The following is a 16,077-nucleotide window of genomic DNA, read 5'->3' as shown; positions in this document are numbered from 1 at the left end:
TTGACTTCCAAATGAGATGTAAAGCCAGGTTGCTTGGCACACACACTTATAAAGTTATCTAATGCAGCTCAGCCTAGGGCCCAAGCCAAATTTCAACATAGATTCTTGTCTATCAGTTTTCCACAGAAGTCTTGGTGTGTGTGGGGGTATTCTCTTTTCACTTCAAAATCTTTGAACAAAGTATTAATAAAACCTTAAATCCCACTCCCTCATTCTGAAAACCACTATCTACAGATTAAAAGTTACTTAGGTTACTTTTTACCATTTATTATAATGTCACTTCAGGGAATAAGATGCTACCCACGACTTGGTGGGAGAAATTATCTGTGACAGATAATCACTAATAAACGCTATTTGCGTTGCCCTTATTTTCGCTGTAGTCTACGTAAAGATTGACGTAGACTACAGCAACTAAATAAGGAACGCGAATGGCGGCTCCCTATGGGGGCCGCCATTCGCGTACGCGCTTTTTTTTTTTTTTTTTAAAGTCACCCGTGATAGGCTACGTGACGATTCACGTAGCCTATCACGGCTGACTTTCCAGATCTAGCCGTGATAGGCTACGTGAATCGTCACGTAGCCTATCAGGGGACGTGTTTTTTTTTTTTTTTTTACTTTCGAGTTTGCGGCCGGGCGAGGCGGGAAGCCTCCTCCCCGGCCTGAATTTCGGCCGGGCGAGGCGGGAAGCCTCCCCCCCCAGCCTGAATTTCGGCTGGGCGAGGCGGGAAGCCTCCCCCCCCGGCCTGAACTTCGCGGGGGGAGCAGCGAAGCGCTCCCCCCCACCGCGAAAAAGCTGCGAGAAAAGGTAAGTGACTTTCGTTCACCCCTATTTTATTTATTACATTTCTATACTGCCCAATAGCTGAAGTTCTCTGAGTGGTTTACAAAGATTAAAAACCATTAAAAATGCATTATGCATGGTATAAAAAGCCATGTACCTACAAACATATAAACAGACAGCACATACACATCTAAATAACCTTAGAGAATCAACAATAAGAAAAATCCAGAACCTGATTAAAACCTCATGCCCCCAAATGGCTGAGAAGTAGGGATGGGGGAGAATTTCTCCCCGAAACTTCGGGGGGCTGAGTACCAACGCATTCAGCCCCCCAAAATCGGCGGTGAAATTCTCTGCCACCCCCCCGCCACCCTCCCGGGATGGGGCTTACCTTTGATGAATGTCCCTCCCGGCGGCGGGTCCCGGTGGTGGTTCGTTGGGTCTTCATCAGGGGCGGGGGCGGCAGCCGATCTTTCGACCAGCTGCCGCTGCCGCCATTCCAATAAAACTAAAAAAAACCACACGCCCCCGTGATAGGCTACGTGACGATTAATGTAGCCTATCATGGCTAGATTTGCAAAGTCAGCCATGATAGGCTACATAAATCGTCACGTAGTCTATCACGGGTGACATAAAAAAAAAAAAAAGCGCGTACGCAAATGGCGGCCCCCATAGGGAGCCGCCATTCCCGTTCCTTATTTGGTCGCTGCAGTCTACATAAAGATTACGTAGACTACGGCGAAAATAAGGGCAATGCTATTTGCGTTGCCCTTATTTTTGCCGTAGTCTACGTAAAGATTTATGTAGACTATAGGGACCAAATAAGGAACGTGAATGGCGGCTCCCTATGGGGGCCGCCATTTGCGTACGCGCTTTTTTTTTTAAAGTCACCCGTGATAGGCTACGTGATGATTTACGTAGCCTATCATGGCTGACTTTGCAGATCTAGCTGTGATAGGCTACGTTAATCATCACGTAGCCTATCACGGGGGCGTTTTTTTTTTAACTTTTAATTTCGCGGTCGGGCGAGGTGAGGCGCCTCATCCCCGGCCTGAATTTCGGCCGGGCAAGGCGGGAAGCCTCCCCCCCCAGCCTGAACTTCAGGGGGAGAGCAGCAAAGCGCCTCCCCCCCACCGCGAAAAGCTGCGAGACCAGGTAAGTGGGTTTCGTGCACCCCTCGTCATCATACAGAGTGACCAAGGCAGTTTCTGTTCCAAAACTAGGGATGTACGAAACTCACTTACCTTTTTGTGGAATCTTTCTCAGTGGGGGGGAGGCGCTCCGTTCCTCCCCCTGGAATCCTCAACAGGGGGGAGGCGATCCAGTTCTCCCCCCCGGAATCCTCGATGGCCGGTGGTTCCAGCAGCAGCGGTTCCGGCGGTTCTGGCGGCGCAGTGGCAGTGGCTCCAGCGGCAGCAGCGGTGGTGGCTCCGCAGCAGCGGCGGCGGCTAGTCTCCTGGCCGGCTGCAGCCGGGCTGCTGCCGCTGCCATTGCCATCCTGGCTTGCAGCCGTGTTAGGGTACGTAAGAATTTACGTAGCCTATCACGGCTGGGTAAAAAAACCCCAAAACCCAGCGTACGCAAATGGCGGCGGCTACGGTGGCCGCTATTTGCATTCCCTATTTTTCGCCGATTTATCTTATGTAAATATTTACGTAAGATAAAACGGTGAAAAAAAGGGGAACGCAAATAGCGCCCACTATGCTATTATATATATTATAAACAACAGAATGGGAAAGACTAGAGATCTCTTCAAGAAAATTGGAGATCTCAAGGGAACGTTTTGTGCAAAGACGGGCATGATAAAGGACAAAGAAGGCAGGGACCTAACAGAAGCAGATGAGATTAAGAAGAGGTGGAAAGAATACACAGAAGAACTATACAGGAAAGATCTGAATGTCCCTGATAGCCATGATAGTGCGGTCACTGAACTTGAGCCGGACATCCTAGAAAGTGAAGTCAAGTGGGCCTTAGGAAGCATTAGTAACAACAAAGCTAGCGGAGATGACAGTCTTCCAGCCGAGCTATTTAAAATCCTAAAAGATGATGCTGTTAAAGTGCTGCATTCAATATGCCAACAAATCTGGAACACTCAACAGTGGGCACAAGACTGGAAAAGGTCAGTTTACATTCCAATTCCAAAGAAGGGCAACGCCAACGAGTGTTCAAACTACCGCACCATTGCGCTCATTTCACATGCCAGCAAGGTGATGCTCAAAATCCTACAAGCTAGGCTTCAGCAGTATGCGAACCGAGAACTACCGGAAGTACAAGCTGGGTTTCGAAGAGGCAGAGGAACTAGAGATCAAATCGCCAACATTCGCTGCATCATGGAGAAAGCAAGAGAATTCCAGAAAAACGTCTATTTCTGCTTCATTGACTACGCTAAAGCCTTTGATTGTGTGGATCACAACAAACTGTGGCAAATTCTGAAAGTGATGGGAGTACCAGACCACCTTACCTGTCTCCTGAGAAACCTGTACGAGGGTCAAGAAGCAACAGTAAGAACCAGACATGGAACAACCGATTGGTTCAAAATTGGGAAAGGAGTACGACAAGGCTGCATATTGTCACCCTGCTTATTTAACTTATATGCAGAGTACATCATGAGAAATGCCAGGTTGGATGAATCAGAGGTCGGAATTAAGATTGCTGGGAGAATTATCAACAACCTCCGATATGCAGACGATACCACCCTAATGGCAGAAAGCGAAGAGGATCTCAAGAGCCTCTTGTTGAGGGTGAAAGAGGAGAGTGCAAAAGCTGGTTTGAAACTCAACATTAAAAAAACTAAGATCATGGCATCTGGCCCCATCACTTCCTGGCATATAGAAGGGGAAGAAATGGAAGCAGTGACAGATTTTACTTTCTTGGGCTCCAAGATCACCGCAGACGGTGGCTGTAGCCATGAAATTAAAAGACGCTTGCTCCTTGGGAGGAAAGCTATGGCCAGCCTAGACAGCATAGTAAGAAGCAGAGACATCACCTTGCCGACAAAGGTCCGTCTAATCAAAGCTATGGTTTTCCCAGTAGTAATGTATGGCTGTGAGACCTGGACTATAAGGAAGGCTGAGCGCCGAAGAATTGATGCTTTCGAACTGTGGTGCTGGAGAAGACTCTTACGAGTCCCCTGGACTGCAAGGAGATCAAATCAGTCCATCCTAAAGGAAATCAACCCTGAGTGCTCATTGGAAGGACAGATAATGAAGCTGAAGCTCCAATATTTTGGCCACCTAATGCGAAGAGAAAACTCCCTGGAAAAGACCCTGATGCTGGGAAAGACTGAAGGCAAAAGGAGAAGGGGACGGCAGAGGATGAGATGGCTAGATAGCATCATAGATGCAATGAATATGAACTTGAGCACGCTCCGGGAGAGAGCGCAGGACAGGAAGGCCTGGCGTGCTATGGTCCATGGGGTCATGAAGAGTTGGACACGACTGAACGACTGAACAACAACAACAACAACAACAATAGCAAATACTATATATTATGCAAATATATTACGCAAATAGCGCCTCACTGGAATCCGTGGCGGAATTCTCTGCCATCCCTATCCAAAACCCAGCCTGAACTCTGACTGAAATAGATCCAGATAATTGGTCTCATCCCAAAGCACCTGGAGCTGGTTGACAACCATCCACTCAAGGACCTTGCCCAGGAAAGGGACATTGGCCACCAGCCTAAAATTATTAACATTTCCCAGGTCTAGGGAGAGTTTATTCAGGAGAGGTCTCACCACTGCCTCTTTCTGGTGGTCGTGAACCACTCCCTTTCATAAAGAGGCATTAATCACTGGCTCAACCAGTTGTACTTTCCTTGCTGGTTTTTATAAACCAAAAGGGGCAATGATCCAATATGGAAATAGTTGCAGGAACCTGTCTAAGCAAATTGTCAACACCCTTAAGCTGTACCAATTGAAACTTATTCAAGAAAACTGAACAAGGCTGTGCTCTGGATACCTCACCAAATTCACCTGCTATAACACTGGAGTCTAGGTCGTGGCAGATGCAAGATATCTTATCCTGATAGTGCCTAGCAAATATATTACAGCGGGACTCAGATGGGTCTACAATGTCCTTAGGGTCGGCATGTAATAGCCCCCAGACAATTCTGAAAAACTACACTGGGTGGCAGATAGGGATGTACGAAAATCACTTACCTGTTTGAGGATTATGCTGATGGTGGGGGGGGGGAAGCACTCCATCCCTCCCCCCGGAATCCTGGACGGGGCGGAGGTGCTCTGTCCCTCCCCCCAGAATCCTGGAAGGGGGGGAATGTGCTCTGTTCCTCCCCCTCCGGAATCCTCCTTGGCCGGCTGTGCTCTGTGGCAGCTCCGCAGAGCAGCCGGCCAGGCCCAGCCAGGCCAGAGCCATCCACAGCCGGATTTCTGGCCGCAGAGGGCTCTGGGAAAAAAAAAGTGTACACAAATGGCGGCGGCTACGGCTGCTGCCATTTGCGTTCCTTATTTATGATGTCTTAATCTACATAAATATTTACGTAGACTAAGACGGCGAAAATAAGGGGAACACAAATAGCGTAGTGGACGCTATTTGCGTTCCCCTTATTTTCGCCATCTTAGTCTACGTAATTGTTTACATAGACTAAGACAGCCCAAAATAAGGAACACAAATGGCAGCGGCCGTAGCCACTGCCATTTGCGTATGCCTTCCCCCCCCCCCCGTCGTTTTAGGCTATGTAAGTTTTTACGTAGCCTAAAACGTCTGGGTTAAAAAAAAAAGGTGTACACAAATGGCGGCGGCCGTAGCTGCCGCCATTTGCGTATGCCTTTTTTTCCCCACCCAGATGTTTTAGGCTACATAAAAACTTACGTAGCCTATCATGTTGGTGTAAAAAAAAAAAAAAAACCTGCAAATTGTGGCGGCGGCAGCCAGTTGGAAGACCAGCTGCCGCCGCCAAAGCCACTGCCGGAGCCACGGCCCCCGGAAGATGTGCCCCAGGTAAGTCTCATCCTGGGGGGATCTGCGGGGGTGGTGGGGGGTGGGTGGCAGGCCGTTCCGCCACAGATTTCAGGGGGCCGAATGCATTGGCATTTGGCCTCCCCGAGAACCGTGGCAGAATTCTCTGCCATCCCTAGAGGCAGATAGAGGATTTAACAGAGGCAGCAAAATGTGTTTTTGCCATCCTCACTGCCCCAGAACAAACCTTACCATAGGTACATACCAGTGTTCAATTGTATTCACTAGGAGTTCTTCTCCATCTGTACTCAAGCTGTCTCCTATTTTGTTTCATCAGTCTCAGCTCCAAGGCATACCACAGAGCAATATGAGCTCTACTCTGGAGAAGGTGCTCAGGAGCATTCGTGTCAACTGCCCAGGTCATTTCTACATTTCACAGATCAACAAGGGTTTCAACAGGAGAACCACCCATATCAGCCAGAAACCAGAGTGCTCTGGAAACCATCTGGATGAATTAGTCTTTGGTGGTGGACCATCTTAGTAGGTTCCCCCACCATTGCAAAAGGCCACTGTAAGTATAAACCTTAGCAGGTGATGATCTGCCCATGACAAAGGGACTGATTTAAAGTCCCTCACCTTCAGATCACCATGTCCATGTCCAATTGAGACAAGCAAGTCTACGTGTGTTGAGCCGATGACCTGTTGGGAGAGTCCCATGGTTGTCATGGAGCTGTGAGTATGCTGGTGTTGGCTGCTCATTTTACAGAACTGTCTTTGGTCTCCAACAAAAGTATGGATGAGCGAATGAGCCATCTTCGAGCGTGCCAAGATTCTCCAAACATCAGCTCACTGCTTGTCTTTCCTTGATTTGCGTCCACATTTGTGCTTGCTGTTCATTTTGTGCAAATGGGAAAACTGTGCAAAACGAACACCTATCAAATGTGAAAGTTGCAGACACAATTTCTAAATTTGCACAAATTTCCAAAATTGTGCAAATCCCTACCCATAGACTAAAGCATGGTTGATTTAAAATGTGCACGTTTTGAGAAAGTTGCGCATTTTGAGAAAGCTGCATGTTTTGAGAAAGTTGCATATTTAAGAAAGTTGTGGATTTTAAGAAACGTGGATTTTGAGGAAGTTGCGTAATTTTCAAGTACGCATTTTGTGAATGCGAATGCAAATTTGGGAATTTGTGGACATATTGGGAGAAAATGCACTCCCATTAGTGTTTATGTTTGGGATTGCGAACGGGGCGTCTTTGAGTGATTTGGAAACTGAAATGAAATTCTCATACATCCTGAAGTAAAGTTAATTGAGGTTAGTGCTGAGCTGAAAATTTCTCACCCATATTTTCCAGTCATTCTCATTAAGCAAGTTTAAAATGCAGAACTGCACCTGCTTGGAATATATATATTCCAAGAGAGAGAGTAGGGTTGGTAAATGATTTTTTTTTCCTGCTCTAACGTATGAAGAATGTTGAACCAGCTGTGAAGCATGGAATGGTGGGGAGGGGAGAAGAGCAATGTTAGGTGTGTAGTTCAAAACTGAAGTAATATACACTGCCATCTAAAAGGGCCCCCTACAAGACCATTAACTCTAGGGTCTAAAATTATGTAACTGCACCACTAGCCCTGCAAGTCCTAAGTCACCACCTTCCCCATCTTATTTGGTAAATGCTAATTTCTCCAATCTTCACCTTTACTATTTTTTTTCCAGGTAGGTCCATTAGAACTGATATATTGAGCCATGAGCTCAGTCTTTAGGGATGTATGAATCCCCTTACTTGGGGTCAACAGGGGGTTCCGCAAGGGGGGAGGCAATCCGTTCCTCCCCCCCCCCCGGAATGCTCGCTGGCTGGATCCACTCTGCAGTGAGTCCACGGAACCACTGGCTGGCTCTGTTCCACTAGCAATATGGCTGCCATTGCTGTGCCGTATCACTGCTGATGAGAAACAGGAAGTGATCCAGATGCAAATGGCATCTGCTATGCCATTTGCATCCCTGTTTCTTCTCGCAATAGGCTATGCGTCTGTGTTTATGTAGATATTTACGTAGCCTATTGTGTGAAAAAACAGGGACGCAAATGGCGTCCACTATGGAAATACTTGCCAGGAATAAATAAGGGGATCCCATATATAACAAAAACAATTCTAGGTATAGTATTCATCTTGAGTGAATTAACCTTACCCCATAAACTCAACTTTAAAGATGTCCATCTATCTACATCTCATGAAATATCATTTACTTGTTTAAATTTAAATTAATTTAACTTAACCTCTAGATATAATTATTCCCAAATAAATAATGTAATCTGGGCACCATTGAAATTGTCTATTAGCTAATATGTTAGAGTATACCCTATCTCTAATCAGCATTATTTCCGACTTTGACCAATTAACTGAATAAACTGACAAGTAGGGTTGGCGGAGAATTTCTCCCCGGAACTTCGGGGGGCCGAGCGCCAACGTGTTCGGCCCCCCGAACAAGTTTCGGGGAGAAATTCTCCGCACCCCCCCACCCCCCGCACCCCCCCGGGACGGGACTTACCTTTCCTGAATGTCCCTCCCGGCGGCGGGTCCCGGCGGCGGTTCGTCGGGTCTTCGTCAGGGGCGGGGGCGGCAGCCGATCTTTCGACCGGCTGCTGCCGCCGCCATTCCAATAAAACTAAAAAAAAAAAAACGCCCCCGTGATAGGCTACGTGACGATTAACTTAGCCTATCACGGCTAGATTTGCAAAGTCAGCCGTGATAGGCTACGTAAATCGTCACGTAGCCTATCACGGGTGACTTAAAAAAAAGCGCGTACAGATAATGGCGGCCCCCATAGGGACCCGCCATTCCCGTTCCTTATTTGGTCACTGTAGTCTACATAAAGATTACGTAGACTACGGCGACCAAATAAGGAACGCGAATGGCGGCTCCCTATGGGGGCCGCCATTTACGTACGTGCTTTTTTTTTCTTTAAAAGTCACCCGTGATAGGCTACGTGACGATTTACGTAGCCTATCACAGCTGACTTTGCAGATCTAGCCGTGATAGGCTACGTTAATCGTCACGTAGCCTATCACGGGGTCGTTTTTTTTTTAACTTTTAATTTCGTGGCCGGGCGAGGCGAGGCGCCTTCTCTTCAGCCTAAATTTCGGCCGGGCGAGGCGGGAAGCCTTCCCCCTGGCCTGAATTTCGGCCGGGCGAGCCGGGAAGCCTCCCCCCCGGCCTGAACTTCGGGGGGAGAGCAGCGAAGTGCCTCCCCCCCACCGCGAAAAGCTGCGAGACCAGGTAAGTGGGTTTCGTGCACCCCTACTGACAAGTCACCAAAGGTATTAATAGGGATGGTGGAGAAACCCTCCACGGACCCCAGTGAGGCTGGATTTAAAAGAATCTGGCCTCTGGAGTCCATGAAGGATTGGAAGACTTAGCTCCACCTCCCAGAGGAATCCTCAATGGCTGGATCTTCCCTGCTGGCCAGCTCCGAAGTGCCAGCGATATGGCTGCCATTGCCATATCGCTGACTGGGCTGATTGACTGCAGATGCAAATGGCGTCCACTACATCATTTGCGTCTGTAAAGGTCTTAGTTTAAGCTAAATGCAGCTGTAAATGGCTACATTTAGCTTAAACTAAGATCTTTACGGTCTCAAATAGCATAGTGGATGCTATTTGCATCCCTGCGTTTTCATGCGATAGGCTAGCTGGCCGGGTAGAATTCTGGGGTGAGGGACGGATCACCTCCCCCCCTGCAAACCCCCCTCCCCCAGACCTGGAGGTAAGTATTTCATACATCCGTAGGTATTAACCAGTTTCATCAAAGCTGGAACCGATGACTGGAGTTTTGAGATAAACAGCAAAAGATAATCAGCATAATGGATAATTTTAAATTCTAAGTCAGCATGCACAAAACTATGAATACGTCATGTCAGGGGTTCCAAACATATATTAAATATCAATGAGGAAAGTGAATATCCTTGTCTGGTTCCCCATTCAAGTAGAACCCCCCCCCCCCAGAATAAACCATTTGTCATTACTCTAGCTCTTGGGGCCGAGTATAAAATTTTCATCCATTTAAAAAATGCTATAAGAAAACCAAAATTAATCAATATTGTAAAAATAAATTTCTAATACATTTTGTCAGAAGTCTTTTCTGCGTGCAAAGAAATGATGGCTGTCTCATTGGTTCTTTCAGAATTTAAGGCAACCAGATCAACAAGTGATCTGAGATTATCAGCCCCCTGTCTATTTTTAATGAATCCCACCTGGTCTGGTCAAATCAATGCTGCAAGAAATTGTTGCAGTCTATCAGCCAAACTTGATGTTAATATTTTGATGTCTATGTTAATTAATGATATAGGTCAATAGTTAGCACAGGCTTAGGAATCACAGTAATATAAGCATCATTTAATGATGAAGAAAGGGAACCCAGTTCAAAAATATGGTTATAGAGGTGGTACAATGTTGGAGCTAAAAAGCTAGAGAATGTTTCATAGGGATGGTACGGGCATTCGATTGGCTCCAGTAGTCCGGCAGACTCCCACCTGCCCATGCCCCTGCACATCTGCCAGGCCACTTCCCCTGCTTACCCCCCCCCCCAGGACCCATCTGCAAGTGTCGCAAGCACCATTTTGAGAAAATACGCCTGCAATCGTGCATATGTGGGGCACTCACGGTGGCATTTTGCAGAAGCCTAGATTTGCACATATTTTGTGATTGCCATTTTTTCTCCAGATGGTGCACGTGGTGCTTTCAGATGGGTCCCTGGTGAGTATGGGCGGCTTGGTGAGCGTGAGTCCGGGGGTGCGAGAGCAGTGGCAGGGGATTTGCAGCACCTGGAGAACCAGGATGGGTGGCGCCCATCCATCCCTAATGTTTTATGCCACTCAATTGGAAATCCATCTGGACTGGGTGATTTCCCATTATTCATATTCATATTACATTCATATTCATATTACATTCATAATTTCCTCCAGAAACAAGGGAGCTAAAAGAAGCTGTTGTTGTGAAGAATCTAAGCATGGAAGATTAACATGAGCAAAAAAAAAAAAAGCTTCTGTATCTTGCTTGGATATTTTGCTACCAGTGTTGTACAGATCAGTATAAAACTTTAAAAATTGTGAGTTTATATCTATAGGAGAAGTATATCTCTTGTCACCCTCAACTTTAATAGCTGAGATAATATTTTGGTGTTGCTGTTTAAGATGATGTGTAAGGATCTTACTGGGACGTTCACCATTTTCCCAAGATACATGTCATAAACAAGTCAAAGCAAATTCCCCCTGCTGTGAAAGAATATTATTCATCTCATGCTTAGCATTCTGAAACTCTTGATAAAGTTGTTCAGTAGGGAAAATAGCAAACTGAGTTATAAGAGGTTTCAACTTCTTATTTAAGGACATCTGTTGAATTCTTTAAATTTTGGGGTAAGGGACATAGGCAATAATTTGGCCCCTTATAAAAGCTTTATTGACCTCCCACTCAATGACACAGAAACCAGCTATACCATTATTAGTTTTAAAATATTCCAGCAGTTCAGCTAACACTTGAGTTTTAAACTTCTCCTCATTAAGAAGAGAAACATTCAGGTGCCAAGGACCGCACACCCTAGGGGTAGGGATCGCAGAGAATTCTGCCCTGGACCCAAATGAGGCTGGATTCTTTGGAATCTGGCCTCCAGAATCTGTGGTGGAACCTCAGATTACCTCTGCCTCCCGAGGATTTCCTTTGGAATGGCACACCGGCTCCGTATTGCTAGCAGTACAGTAATGGCGGTGGCCATTACCATATCGCTGGGAGGAATACAGCTGCAAATGGTGTATTGGACACCACTTGTGGCCATAAAGTGCTATTTTTACATAAATGGAGCTGGAAACGGCTGCAATTAGGTTAAACCGAGGCTAGCCTATCGCGGGAAAAAACACAGACGTATTGGATGCCACTTGCGGCTGTAAAGCCCTGTTTAACCTAATTGCAGCTGTTTACAGGTCCATTTAGGTAAGAACAGCGCTTTATGGATGCAAGTGACATTCAATACCCCATTTGCGGCTGTATTCCTCCCAGCGATACGGAGCCAGTGTGTGGCTCCATGGAATCCTGTTGGAACGGAGCCGCTCTGGAGGATTATGGGGAGGGAGAGGAATGGATCGCCTCCCCCCTGGGTGGATTCCCACCAGATCAGAAGGTGGGGAATCCGTACATCCCTACCTAGGGCCAGGGGTATCAGAAAATTGCAAGTCCAAGCATACTGGGGCATGATCTGACACTGTCAATGTGTCAGTCTTGCAGTTGTGTATTTGTCCTACCAAAAATGTAGAAAACAAAATAAATAAATAAATCTAATCTAAAACAATTATGATGAACCTATGAAATAAAAGTCTACTCTCTGTCAACAGGATGTAAATTTCTCCAAGCATCAGTTAAACCATATACCCCTGTAGGCCTGATATCTGGTCCACCTGACAAACTCCCAGTCTAATCCCTTGAAAATAATCCTCTTTTGAATTTGCCCCATTGTGTCTAGGCCCCCATCACAGAACTACCAGATCCATAGTGTCCTCCTGGTTTCCTTACTGGGCATCACTAATGCCTTGTTTGGCATCAGTAATTACTCCATCTCTCTTTCTCTTTTAATTTCTTTTTACTAGCAATCTAGTTGTTGTTGTTGTTGTTGTTGTTCAGTCGTTCAGTCGTGTCCGACTCTTCATGACCCCATGGACCATAGCATGCCAGGCCTTCCTGTCCTGCGCTCTCTCCCGGAGTGTGCTCAAGTTCACATTCATTGCATCGGTGATGCTATCTAGCCATCTCATCCTCTGCCGTCCCCTTCTCCTTTTGCCTTCAGTCTTTCCCAGCATCAGGGTCTTTTCCAGAGAGTTTTCTCTTCGCATTAGGTGGCCAAAATATTTGAGCTTCAGCTTCAGTATCTGTCCTTCCAATGAGCACTCAGGGTTGATTTGCTTTAGTATGGACTGATTTGACCTCCTTGCAGTCCAGGGTACTTGTAAGAGTCTTCTCCAGCACCACAGTTCGAAAGCATCAATTCTTCGGCGCTCAGCCTTCCTTATAGTCCAGCTCTCACAGCCATACGTTGCTACTGGGAAAACCATAGCTTTGATTAGACGGACCTTTGTCGGCAAGGTGATGTCTCTGCTTCTTACTATGCTGTCTAGGTTGGCCATAGCTTTCCTCCCAAGGAGCAAGCGTCTTTTAATTTCATGGCTACAATGGTACAAACTTAATTGTGTCCATCTAACCAGTTCTTCCATTCTGTATGAAAGTTGCATATTGATTAATGTCTTCTATTCTGTAAGAAAATATATATTCTTTTTACTCTAGCTTTGATTTGTATTCAGTTGTTATGTTTCCCTTGATAAGTATAAAGCATAACCATCCCATGATGCACTTCAACTCTAGGCCTAAGTTCTAAGTTTTCATGTGCTGATGAATTACACACGTATACTTGTGTGTAGCGTTGTGCTGTGCACTGCTTCAGCATGAAGCCCAAACTCTTCGGGCCACTTCCAAGGTGGGGTAGAGGGGGCACAAAGTGGGACTAAGCAAGTTGGGTCACTCCAAAATGCTTTGGCATGCTTTGGAGCAATGAGGAAGCCCAGCCATGCTGCCACTGCCCAACCTCCAGCTTCTTCTCTGGGTGCTTAGGATGTGCACCGGCAGGTGTCGTCTTCCAGGGAGTCACCATTTTAAAAAAAAATATTTCCAGAAATAGAACCTGTGCAAAAGGCAGCCATGAAGCCATCAAATATGGATGGCTTGATGGCCATTTGTGCAGGATCTATTTCCAGAAATACCGGGAAGTCTCACAAGTCCCTGGAAGAAGAATATGGCTGCTCACATTCATCCTGAGGAGGGTAAGGAGCTGGTGGCTGCCATGGCTGGGCTTCTGGATTTTAAAAATGACAGTTCCTTCGAAGAAGAAGATGGCTGCCAGCATGCATCCTGAAGATCCAGGTAAGGAGCTGGGAGCTTGTGTGGTGGTGGCATCCGTGTGTGTGGGGGGGAGGATGAAGCAGGATTCAGACATCTGAATCTCACTTCAGTTCTGGAGGCCAAAGTGTGTTGGGGGGTCCCAAAGCAGCCTGAAGCAGGTTGGGTCCACCTCAGAAGCCCTGAAGCAGCCTCCAAGGTGGGTTGGGGCATCCCTGCACAATCCTACTTGTATGCACAGGGACATGTATGACCGCGGACACACTTTAACCGGTACCAGCAAAACTGGGGATGGATGGATCAGTCTATTTCTAGTCTATGTCAATTTCACATGTATTCATGCATAAATCTGTTCCATCCCGTTTCCACATTTATGTGCAAAAATCTTAATTAAAATTCATACGTAGATATGCATTGTGAATGCATTTTCTCACAAAATATGAATTAAAATGTATTTTATTTAAATGTGCACATCTCTGTTTTATCCTAAAATATGCTTTTTAACATACATATTTTGGTTATAGTTTTTGAGTCAAGAAATGTATCACAACATTTGGAGAGGTGCAAAATCCAAAGGACAATTCCATTACAATCTGCAAATTAGCCTGGGAAGTGTGGATGATCAGGTCAGTTTGTACTAGAATTCACAAATAATGAATTGCTCAAGCATCCATAATCCAAACTGACATCTGCTTCCTCTTCTTCAATTGCAAAACCCAATTAGTTCGAGCCCCAGAAAGGTAGCAATATTAGGACTCCTTCACACATTATAGTTTTAGGCATCCAGCTTAACATGTGAAGTCTGAATGCAACAAACGTGGTTTTGCAAAGATGTGTTTCATACATGACTAGCCAGGATTGGCTGTAGTATGCCACTGAGTGTACAATTGGTGATGAGGTCAGATTCCAGCACAAGTGACTCAATATTGTATCTTCACTAGAGGTGTACGGATTCCCCACCATCTGTTCCAGTGGAGAATCTGTGATGGGGGGGAGGCAATCCGTTCCTTCCCCCCCGGAATCATCTAGAGTGGCTCTGCTCTGCGAGGATTCCGGGTGGGGGGGACCTGCTTGGGGGCTGCTTACCTTCCCTCCTTCCAGCCAGAGCTGTTCACCTCCTTCCTGTCCCTGCTGATTGCCATGTCTTTTCTTAAAAAAAAAAAAAAAAGGCTATTGGCAGGATGTACCCATAGACTTCGATACAAACAGAGTCATAAATCTTGTGTCTAAGTCTATGTGTCCACAGGCACATCGTGCCAATCGCCATTTTGTTTTTGTTTTTTAAAGAAAAGACATGGCAATTGGCAGGGACAGGGAGGAGGCGAACGGCTCTGGCTGGCAAGAAGCAACCAAGTTCCCTTCTGCCTCCAGTCCTCCTGGAGCAGAGGAAAGTGGTCCCAATCCACTGTGGATCCCTGAGATTCACACATCCCTGATGTGTGAATCCACATCAGATTTCTCTGACATCCCTAATCTTCACTCAACAGTGATTAAACAATGCATAACCAAAGTTCAAAGGAAAAGAATCATAGCATCATCATAAACCATTGCAAGCACATCTATAACTGCACAGCTCTTGCACCAATCTAGGGATGTCAGAGAATTCCACCACGGACTGAAATGGGATCCAATTCCCTTCAGGGGAATGAGCTGGATGTGGAAATACAACGAGCTGGATGTGGAAATATAAAGCTGAGTGGAGAGGAGAACCAACTCTGTGCATGTCTACTCAGAAGTAAGTCTTACTGAGTTCAATGCGACTTACTCCTACACATGTCAGCACCCCACTTGTCCCAGCTCAGCTTTGTATTTCCACATCCAGTTCATTATCAGACCTCCTGTTAGTTATCTCTGAAGACCCTTGGATGAATGGGGGGGGGGAGTTCCAGGGAACAGCTGGATTGGGGGAGATGCTCCCCTCTCACACACACACATAATGGAAGAATATAGTTCTTCATATTCCCTGGTATGTTTATTCCTCATTTTGTCCATTCCCTCAGCATGTGGAAGTGTGCTTTTTATTCAAACAAAGAGAATGTTGCTGATCTTTCCCTTCATGTTGCATTTGTACAAGTGTGACTGCTTCAGAAAGAATTTTCCATTATACTGTCTCTTTTTCATGAGTTTCATAACAGAAGTGTGGTGTAGTGGTTAGAGGCCAGCCCAAAGTCACCCAGTCAGTGAGATAACTAACAGAATGTTTGATCATGAGCTGGATGTGGAAATACAAAGCTGAGCTGGGGGCAAGTGGGGTGCTGACATGTGTAGGAGTAAGTCGCATTGAACGCAATAAGACTTACTTCTGAGTAGACATGCACAGAGTTGGTTCTCCTCTCCATTTTAGCCTCACAACGTCAACAACAATGCTGGATGTGGAAATATAAAGCTTAGCAGGGAGAATAATACCTCGTGCAGGGCTCCAGACCGGCATGGTAATTTTAAAAGGTTTT

The sequence above is a fragment of the Heloderma suspectum genome, chromosome 4 (genome assembly GCF_057233095.1).
Source record: "Heloderma suspectum isolate Gila_16-S chromosome 4, 16-S_ref, whole genome shotgun sequence".
NCBI lineage: Eukaryota > Metazoa > Chordata > Lepidosauria > Squamata > Helodermatidae > Heloderma > Heloderma suspectum.
The sequence above is the reverse complement of the archived record's forward strand: the minus strand, read 5'-3'. Positions refer to the sequence as shown.